Source organism: Lynx canadensis, chromosome D2 (assembly GCF_007474595.2).
Source record: "Lynx canadensis isolate LIC74 chromosome D2, mLynCan4.pri.v2, whole genome shotgun sequence".
Lineage (NCBI taxonomy): Eukaryota > Metazoa > Chordata > Mammalia > Carnivora > Felidae > Lynx > Lynx canadensis.
The window spans coordinates 45350974-45360646 of record NC_044313.2 but is presented as its reverse complement, the minus strand read 5'-3'; positions in this window follow the sequence as shown (position 1 = coordinate 45360646).

The window sequence follows — 9673 nt, the reverse complement described above, 5'->3', positions numbered from 1 at the left end:
CGACCAATGTGAGGATACTGAAATTTAGTTAGGTAACTAAGGATGAAGATACTAAATTTCCAAGCATAATGGTCAGAATTTGGAAATATGGATATATCAATGACTAAAATTGGAAAAGTATTATGTAAAATTGCTAAGGTCCACAGGAAGATTTATCTGCACGTGAGAGATGTACATGAGCAGTAGATGTAGTGTTTCCAAGGCGAGAGAATGGTAGCGGAGCTTGTATGTGGAGCTGCCTAGTCAAATCTTCAGTATCTCAAAATCAGTGAATGTATGCCACTATTACAGCCACACTTATGGGGGCTGCCACTGAAGCCTGGAGGCTATGACCAACAAAATTGACGTCCTGAAGTTAACTGTACATCCATTGCTAGCACATCTGCCAACAGAGGTTTCAAAACACTTGCTTGGGGATTAATTAGTGGAGTAGGTGATCTATTAGTATCTATAGCTTATCATTATGTCCTAATACATGGGTCTTAATACATGGTCAAATTTTATCATTTACATATTAAAGTTCTCTTCAATACTTGAAACAAATATTAGAGCAATGTGCATAGTTATACAGAAAATCTGGAAAACACACCGAATAGCCTTCAACTTTAAAACTGTTGCTGGCTAAAGCAGCTAGGAATATGTCATCCGCCCTGCCTTTAAAACACCTGGTAGGGGCGCCTGGGTGGCTCAGTCGGTTAAGCGGCTGACTTCAGCTCAGGTCATGATCTCACGGTCCGTGAGTTTGAGCCCCGCGTCGGGCTCTGTGCAGACAGTTCAGAGCCTGGAGCCTGTTTCCGATTCTGTGTCTCCCTCTCTCTGACCCTCCCCCGTTCATGCTCTGTCTCTCTCTGTCTCAAAAATAAATAAACATGAAAAAAAAAAATTTTTTTTAAATAAAAAAAAAAAAACACCTGGTAAATTAAAGATGGTATTGGAAGCTCAGAGCAAAATCAGGAATACTGAGACTGTCCATGTCAGAATCTGGGAGGAATTTCCACTAAATTTAGACAATGAAGTTGAATTCAGGAAAAAATACTGGATTTTTTCCAAGGTATAATTAGGATTTACTCCAGAAGAACTAAATTTAAAAATTAGGAAGGTAACATGCTTTTAATTATCTTCCTTTCATGTATTAATTTTTTTAAGGTTAACATTTTTATTTCAAAATTATTTTAAATTTATAGAAAAAGCATTTTTAAATGTTTGTTTATTTTTGATATAGACAGAGTGCAAGTGGGGGGAAGGGCAGAGAGAGAGGGAGACACAGAATCTGAAGCAGGCTCCAGGGTCTGAGTTGTCAGCACAGAGTCCAACACAGGTCTTGAACTCAGAGTATGAGATCATGACCTGATCAGAAGTCAGACGCTTAAATAAGTGAGCCACACAGACACCATGGTATCTGACTATTCGAGGATACGGATATGCACAATAAAAACGGTCCCACCCATTTTTTCTATTCCCAAATTCCAAGGGGTAAACACCCAAATTCTCACAGTGTGTGTGTGTGTGTGAAAGAGACAGAGACAGAGAAACAGAGAGAGAGAGAGAGAGAGAGAGAGATGGCGAGACTGAGTTAGAGAAGAAATCCAAGAAAATATGTTATTCGTTGTTATTAGAAATATCTCCTAAAGTCTGTACTTTCAAAAACAAATATAACAATATATTAAAGTACTTCCTTGTAGGAGCTAGGGATCCATGTTATTTATCTGACTAATTTTATATCATTCATCACATGAACATATTTAATTAAACAGTGCCATTGATTTTTATTATCAGTATTAATGCAGTGCTGTCTATTCACATAAAGTCTGAAACTGCACTTTTAAATCTTGAGATGTAGCACAAAATTGCTTTCTAAACCAGTTTCCATTTCCATCTATATGTATGATCCACATCCTCACCTACAGTGACTATTGTGGCTTGAAAAAAGTTTTTAAAAATTGCCAATATTGGAAGATTTCCTTGATACTAGGAATTGGAAAAGAATGCTTGTTCGACTATGTTTATTTAACATAGCACTAGAGATCCTGGCTGCTGTAGTAAAGCTTGAGAAATAAATAGAAGGCAGAATAAATAAGACTATCATTATCAGCAGATAACATGATTTTATCATAACAAATCCATAAAAATCTACAGAAAACTTAATAGAATACGTGAATGTAGCAAAGGTCCCTGAAGACAATGTCAACATAAAACAAAGTATATCAATATAGCAGATAATTTAAAAAACTAAACTTACACTTTTAAGAAGCATCCTGGAAAAAAAATGTCTAAGATTAAATCTAACAAAGCTATGCCACATATCAACATTAAACAATGTAAAATATAATTGAGAAAAGTTCAAGAAGCCATGAATAAATGGAGGAATGTACTATTTTTGTCATTGGAAAACTGTATGTCTTCAAATTCTCAATTCTCGTCAATTTGATTTGTAAATTCAACATAATTACAATCAAAATCCTGGGAGACATTTTAAAGTCAAATTGACAATTAATTCTAAAATTTACATGGAAATGTAAGGTCCTAGAATAGCCTAAACAGTATCTTGAATGGAAGGAGCAAATTCGGAGAATTTATACTACACCACTACTATCAAGATGTTCATAAAGCTATGAATGAAGATTCTATGGGACTGGAGAACAAAGGACAAAAGACCAATAGAAAAGAATAGTCTGAAAACACACACATATAGTTACCCGACAATGAAACACAATGGGGAAAGGTCAGGTTTTTCAATAACTGGTGCTTGGTCAACTGGCCACGCGTATATTTTTTTTTATCTCAACCTCACACCTAAACGTAAATCATTTGCAATGGGATTGCAGAGTAAAGTATGAAAGATAATACAATATTGCTTTTAGAAGAAAATATAGAAATCACTTTTAAATGGGTATATATTTCCTTTTCAGGACACAAAAGTACAAACTACTAAAAAAATTATAAATTGTACTGTATCAAGTTTAAGAACTTGTGTTTATCAAGGACACAATAAGAAATTAAAAAAGCAGGCCACCGTGCGTATAGATGTTTAAAGTGCAAAGGGAATGTATCCATGATTTATTTAAAAGTCCTGATGCTAATAGGAAAAAGAGAAGATAGAAAAATGGACAAAGAACTTCAAGTATTGACTGAAAAATGGATAGGGAGGAGATGTGTAGTATTGTGTTTTGAATAGGGTGCAGTTGACATCTGTGTGTTCACTTTGAGAAAACTGAAGCCTGCAAACTTGCCATTTGTGCTCTTTTATGTATATGCTTCATTTCAATATAATGCTTATATAAAAATATAAACAGAAATGAACTTTGCCTCTTCTGAAAAAGAACACGAAAGCTACATAAATGCCCATTTGTTTTTTTGCGTGTTTTTTTGTTTTGTTTTGTTTTGTTTTTTTAGTGTTTACTTATTTTTGAGAGACAGACAGAGACAGAGACAGAGACAGATGCAGAGACAGAGACAGAGTGTGAGCAGGGGAGGGGCATAGACAGAAGGCAGAAGGAGACACAGAATCTGAAGGAGGGCCCAGGCTCCGAGCTGTCAGCACAGAGCTGGACATGGGGCTCAAACTCAGGAACTGTGAGATCATGACCCAAGCTGAAGTCAGTCGCTTAACCAACTGTGCCACACAGGCGCCCTCACCCATTTGGTTGTCATTTTCCATTATCTGACCAAGCTGAAGTAGAATGTATTTTCATATTTTTCTTAATAAATTTATATTTCTTCTAGAGCATAACTATGTTCTTTATCCATGGAATAATTATCCTTCTCCTATGGATTTGCAGAAGTTATGGATGGATATATATATAATAAGTATATATATCCGTAAGCATAATAAGATTAGTACTTTCCTTTGAGAGCTGCTATGAAGCTAAATTGAGAAAAATTTGTTAAATTGAGAAAATTTTGTTAAGCACTTAGCATTTGTATTGTCCTTGATAATAATAAACGGTAACTGTTACTGTTACTATTACTGCTTTAAAAAATACTATACATATATACAAAAATCAGTCTGAAATGCTGTACACATTTAAGTGTTAAAATGGAAGTCTCAAGGAGATATTTACATGAGATTATATCTTTTTGTTCATCCACATTTTCTTCTCATTTTAAGTGTATCCTGCATGAATTTATAAAGATATAAACATCCTAAAAAATAAGACTCCATAAAAATAAAGCAGATTTTAACAAAGTTAATATGAGAAGGGTACAATGATTTTGTTTATACTTTAATATTTTTCCTTTTGCAATTATAGTGCATAAGATGGATATATATGTCTATTTCCAAAAATATGTTTGATATAGTATTGTATAATTAAGAAAACACTGTTATTGTACTTATGTATAGAAAAAAGAGTGTAAACCATCCTCTTCAAATTTGTTGTTACGTTAATCATGATTCCAATCTCCCAAATGAACCATTTTATGAAACTCGACAATGTAATTATAAAATCTGTCTGAAAGAAAATACTGTTTAATTTGGTCAAGAAAACAAATTTTAAAATATACAATAAAAAAAGAATTTTCTGTATCACATATGGAATGGAAATAAAACAGCTATGAAAATAAGAACAGAAATAGCAATACATCAATGGAACAGAATAGAGATTTTGAAAACAGATCCTTTCTATGTGGGGTTCAGTATATGACACAGAGGCTTTTCAATGCAAGAATAGAGACATTTTTCAGTACGTAGTTGGAGACAACTAGATAAACATTTGGAAAGTACAAAATTAGATAATCCATAACATAAAAAAGCTTTTAGAAATATTTAAAATATCTATGTAAAAAATTAAACATAATGATTGGGGTAAAAAGGACCATCTGAATCAAGAAAACCCAGAAACCAGGAAAGTGAAGAATGATAAATTAATTGTGCTAACATTTCAAAACTTCCAGAATAAAGTCTATTTTAACAGAATTATAAAATTAAGCAACCAATTTGGAGAAAACATGTGAATCATCTAACTGGTAATCCCAAGTTTGTGTATCATAATGAAAAATGTGCATACACAAATAATAGAAAAAAAGGGAAAATTATATAAATGTTCAACTCAGGGAGTAAAACGAGTGGTTCATAAACCTAACAAAAGATGCTGAATCTACTTAGCAATCAAGTAATTAAAGTTAAAATAGTCTGGCAAAAATTAAAAAGTGATTGATATTACTCATGGGAAGAACAGCTATCAGTATTTAAGATATACATATGATTCTCTAGGATAAGTGCTGTTCAAACTTTAATATGAATCACTGAATTTCTTGATAAAATGCAAATTCTGAAACAGCAGGTCTAGACTGTGGCATGGAACTTTTTACTTCCAGAAACTCCCACGTGATGTCAATGCCACTAAGTCCACAAACCACAATTTGGTAAAACTCTAAGATACACTTCTAAACACATGTCCTGGAATGTCAATTTTGACATGTACATAAATATATATTTGCTAGGATGTCTATAGTGGGATTTTTTTTTAATTGTGAAAAACTGGAAACCACTCAAAGATTTATCAAAAAGGAATGTCTCTGTAAACTAAGGTATAATCTCATTCTACTGGGATATTATACCAAAGTATAAAAAACATGAAAAAGTTCTACCTATACTGATATGAAAAGAAATTTTCATTATGAGAAAGGACAAAGTTGCATAATCCCACTTATATATTTCCTGCTTAAGACAGGGAGATGCAAATTTGTATAAATCAGGAAGGACACCTATGTTGTATGTGAATGTTGAGGAAAAAGGTAGTAAGTTCTGAGGGAAGCTTCTCTGACCACGGCTGTCAAGTTCCAAGTCAGGAAACACAGTTGATGGTATAAGGAACTCACTCATTTGGAACAATATTAATAATTACAAAAATCACTTGAGTGTCTCTATTTCCCCCGGTCCCAGAGTTTATATTTGATGCCTCCCTCCCCCTTTTTTTCTTGGTTTAGTTTTTGGTTGTTGTTAATAACGCTTGCTATAAAGTAAATATGTGTGATATAGAATTGGTCTTGAAATTTAAAAATTTTCTTGCAGCTAAGTAATTATTATAAAAATATTGACTTCACTCAGACTGCATTAGAACTTAATCACACTCATACAAGCTCTGTGATGAATCAAATTTCAAGTTGAACATTCTAAGAAATCAGAGGAAGAAGTGAAACTGAATACAAGTTAGTATTTTCCTTATTCTAAAAGATAATCATTTTTAGAATCTCAAAATATTGGTCTCTCAAAACTAAAGGGGAGCTTGAGGATTTCCATAGTAGTCCTATATAGGGTCTGACTTCCTTCTATAATATTATGACCAACGAAAACAACACAACATTGTTCCTGCATTTCTAAACAGGTGATGGGTGAGAATTTATGGTCATTAAGATATTTGAATGCCTGGTGGTTAATAATAGCACTGTGCAATAATCAGACTATACATATATCAAAATTTCACATATAAGGTATATTATGTATAGAAATATATTCAAGATATATATGGCAAAGAGAGGAAAGAATGCATTAAAACTGCAAGATTGGAGAGTCATTCTAAAGGTGATATTAACAGAAATTAATGGCTTACATTTGTCCTGATAAAGAAGCACATGTAATGTTATATTTAGTGTAAAATTGAGTCTAATAATGTGGATACTTAAGTTAGTGCTCTCTTATGTTCTTCAATGATCTGTTTACTAGCTTCTAATAAGAAAAGCAACAAATGAACGAGACATGTGGGGGAGGCCATAATGTTGGCAAATATCTTTGAAGTACTAGACTACACAAAGTACTTAAAAGTACTTTAAGGGATGGTAATCTAGTTTATATTCAATTTATTTCATTCCCCTACAAAGCCCTGAGGAACATATTCCATTTGTTGCACAAAAGCCAATTACAGTAATGGGCTGTTCGTAAGAGTTTCCAGCTTTCAGAATTAGTTCTTACTATTTAACAGTACATTTTCAGATGGCTGTGAGGCTAATCATTTCTAATTCTTCAGTAACTATGTTTACAGGATTGACATAAAAACTACACCATTCTTTTAGTATTCAGTGTAGACTAACTTGAACAAACTAACAGCAAAGGAGAATAAAAAGACCGGTGTATCATGAAAACAGAATCACAAAGAATAATTTCGTGGTAATAAGGTCCCCTGGCAGGAATATAAATTGGTCAAATGCTTTTATAACATTTCCATTGGTAGAACAGCTCTACTTCAAAGCTAGTTCTAATAGTCGAGAAACACGGTCCAATGATAAGTTCCCTTTATACTCTGGGGCTCCCTTTTTACTTCTTTAAATGAAACTCACCTAGAAATTAAGTGTTAAGTGGGGCTGCTCTGGTTGAAAGGGGATGGGAAGGTTCCAAAACTCTGCCCATAGGTCTCACACTTTCATCACCCTAGGTATGATATTATGTCTTTGTTTTGTACAGGATCCAAGCCTTTGTTTTATATTTCTTTTATCCAAAACATTTAGGCATCTGACATTTTTAAAAAAACTTTCAGTTATATATTATAATTTTTATTTGGTGCACCACATTAAAATTTCAGAGGTAATTTGGGACTCAAAAGCTAGAATTTCTAAGTTATTCTGTGCATTTCACATAATAAAGCTGTTAACTGGGAGCAAAGTATTGTATACTAATATTTGCCACATCTGTCTAGTATATGTATTTTGGGGTATCAAGATTATATCAAGTTTTGTGTCAAACATGCACTTAACGGGTATTTTTAAAGGACTTTACTGCAATTAAAATATTTGGAAACAAGGGAACCACATTTCAACTTGTAAAGATTAAAAAACAAAACAAAACAAGCAAACAGAGGGCTTGAACTCACGACCCTGAGATCAAGACCTGAGCTGAGATCAAGAGTCAGATGCTTAAGCGACTGAGCCCCCCAGGCACCCACCCTCTTTTTTGTAAAGATCTTTTTAACTCTGTCATGAAGATGTTTTGAATAATGTCAAACCATAGCTACAGAAGCTAAGTTTAATAAATATCAAATAGGGAATAAAAAGAGGTATTTATTAGGTCTCTGCCCTTGGGCAAGTTACTCTCTTTTGGCTTCAGTTTTCTTGACTGTAAAAGAGGACTATCTCCCTTTTCTCATAAAGTCATTGAACAGATGGAATTATTCAAAGTGGAAAAGTCACTCAATATATGTCCAAGGGATGTTCATTAAATGTTCCTTTCTTTTCCTGAAGTCTGGGTCCCTGAAGCCCTAGATATAGAAGGTATTTTACTCTCTGGGCCCAATAATTTCTTGTCCTGGTCTTTGGGCCATAATTTTCTATTATGATCTGATCGAACAAAGCATTCCTTTGGCCCGTGAGTTTTCTTAAAACTCCCAGTTTTTCTCCATGCAGGCACTATGGGCATTTGAGGCAGAAAAATTAACTATGTAGAGCTGTCCCAAACACACAGGATGCATGCTTCCCACGAAATGCGAAAAGCAAATCATCATTGTAATGACCCCAAAATAAGCAAATCAACAAAATGCACCTACATATTTCCAGCAATCTACAACTTCTCCCATAAAAGACCACTGGACCCTTCAAACTCCTACAAGAGTCTTTTCGACTTTATCCACGCTCTCACACAGTTGAATAAAATATATTTATTAGCTAGTTTTTGTAGGCTGGATTCACTTTAAGTTTTAAGATAAAACGAATCTTCTTCACCTATTATTATAATCAAGATTTGGTCCAGGTTAACTTGAACGTGTGTGAACCCGTATGCATCATCAACTCTTCCAGCTGTTGATATTTAATTAGCTTTGAGAAAAAAATAATTTAAAAAATCACATGATGCACACCTGGGAGAAAGCTGTAAATTCTTCTCTAGCAGGATGTGATCCACCTGTATACTTGAAGTTTCAAAAGTGAAAACAGAAACCCCACATCCACATCTTTTTGAAATGTCTGTCAAATTTAACCAATCAGCTTTTTTTAAATTGGAATATAATCAGAACTCTTTTTTAATTATAGTGACTAAATTTTACACTCCCTCATCCCAAATATCCCTGCACTTCATTTTATTTAAAGGTTGCCTGCTTCCCCCCCCCCCCCCCCCCCCCCGCCAAGTCTCTCAATTCCTGCCGCTAGAAACTAGAATAAATTCAGTTTTGGTCTCTTCAGATTGAGTAATTAGTGCTTTCCTTTTAGCAGCTCCCTCCTCCTTGCTGAAGCTGATTCCGGTGTCTTTCTGTTTCACAGTCCAAGTGACCTATTTTGCTGGTGCCTAATTTTCTATTTCTGATCTTGTGAGGCCTCTATTTCCCAGCTAGTCTGCAGAGTGGATGACTGACAAACTTCTCTGAAAGCAGTGAAATAAGCACAACTTCCTGGCTCAGTTTATCAGCCCTGCCACCTCCCCTTGTTGTCTCTGAACACATATGGGCCCCATCCCCCAAGGACTTTAATACTCCTGAACTGAACTCTTTGTATTAGAATAACTATATGTCTTCACATACCTTGGCAATCATAATGGAAATTTTCACCTATAAGATGTGGGTGGTTGGTACATGGAAAGTTTATTGTATCCTCACTTGACAAAGGAGTCTGCCTCTCTCCTTGTAAGGCCAAATCAGAAGAGTGGGCAGTCCCACTCTGGAGAAACCTCACCGCTAGGGCCCAACAGCCTGAGGCAATCACCAAGCAGCTATCAGAGGTAATCACAAGTGCTTTCTCTTTGTTGCTCTGGTGA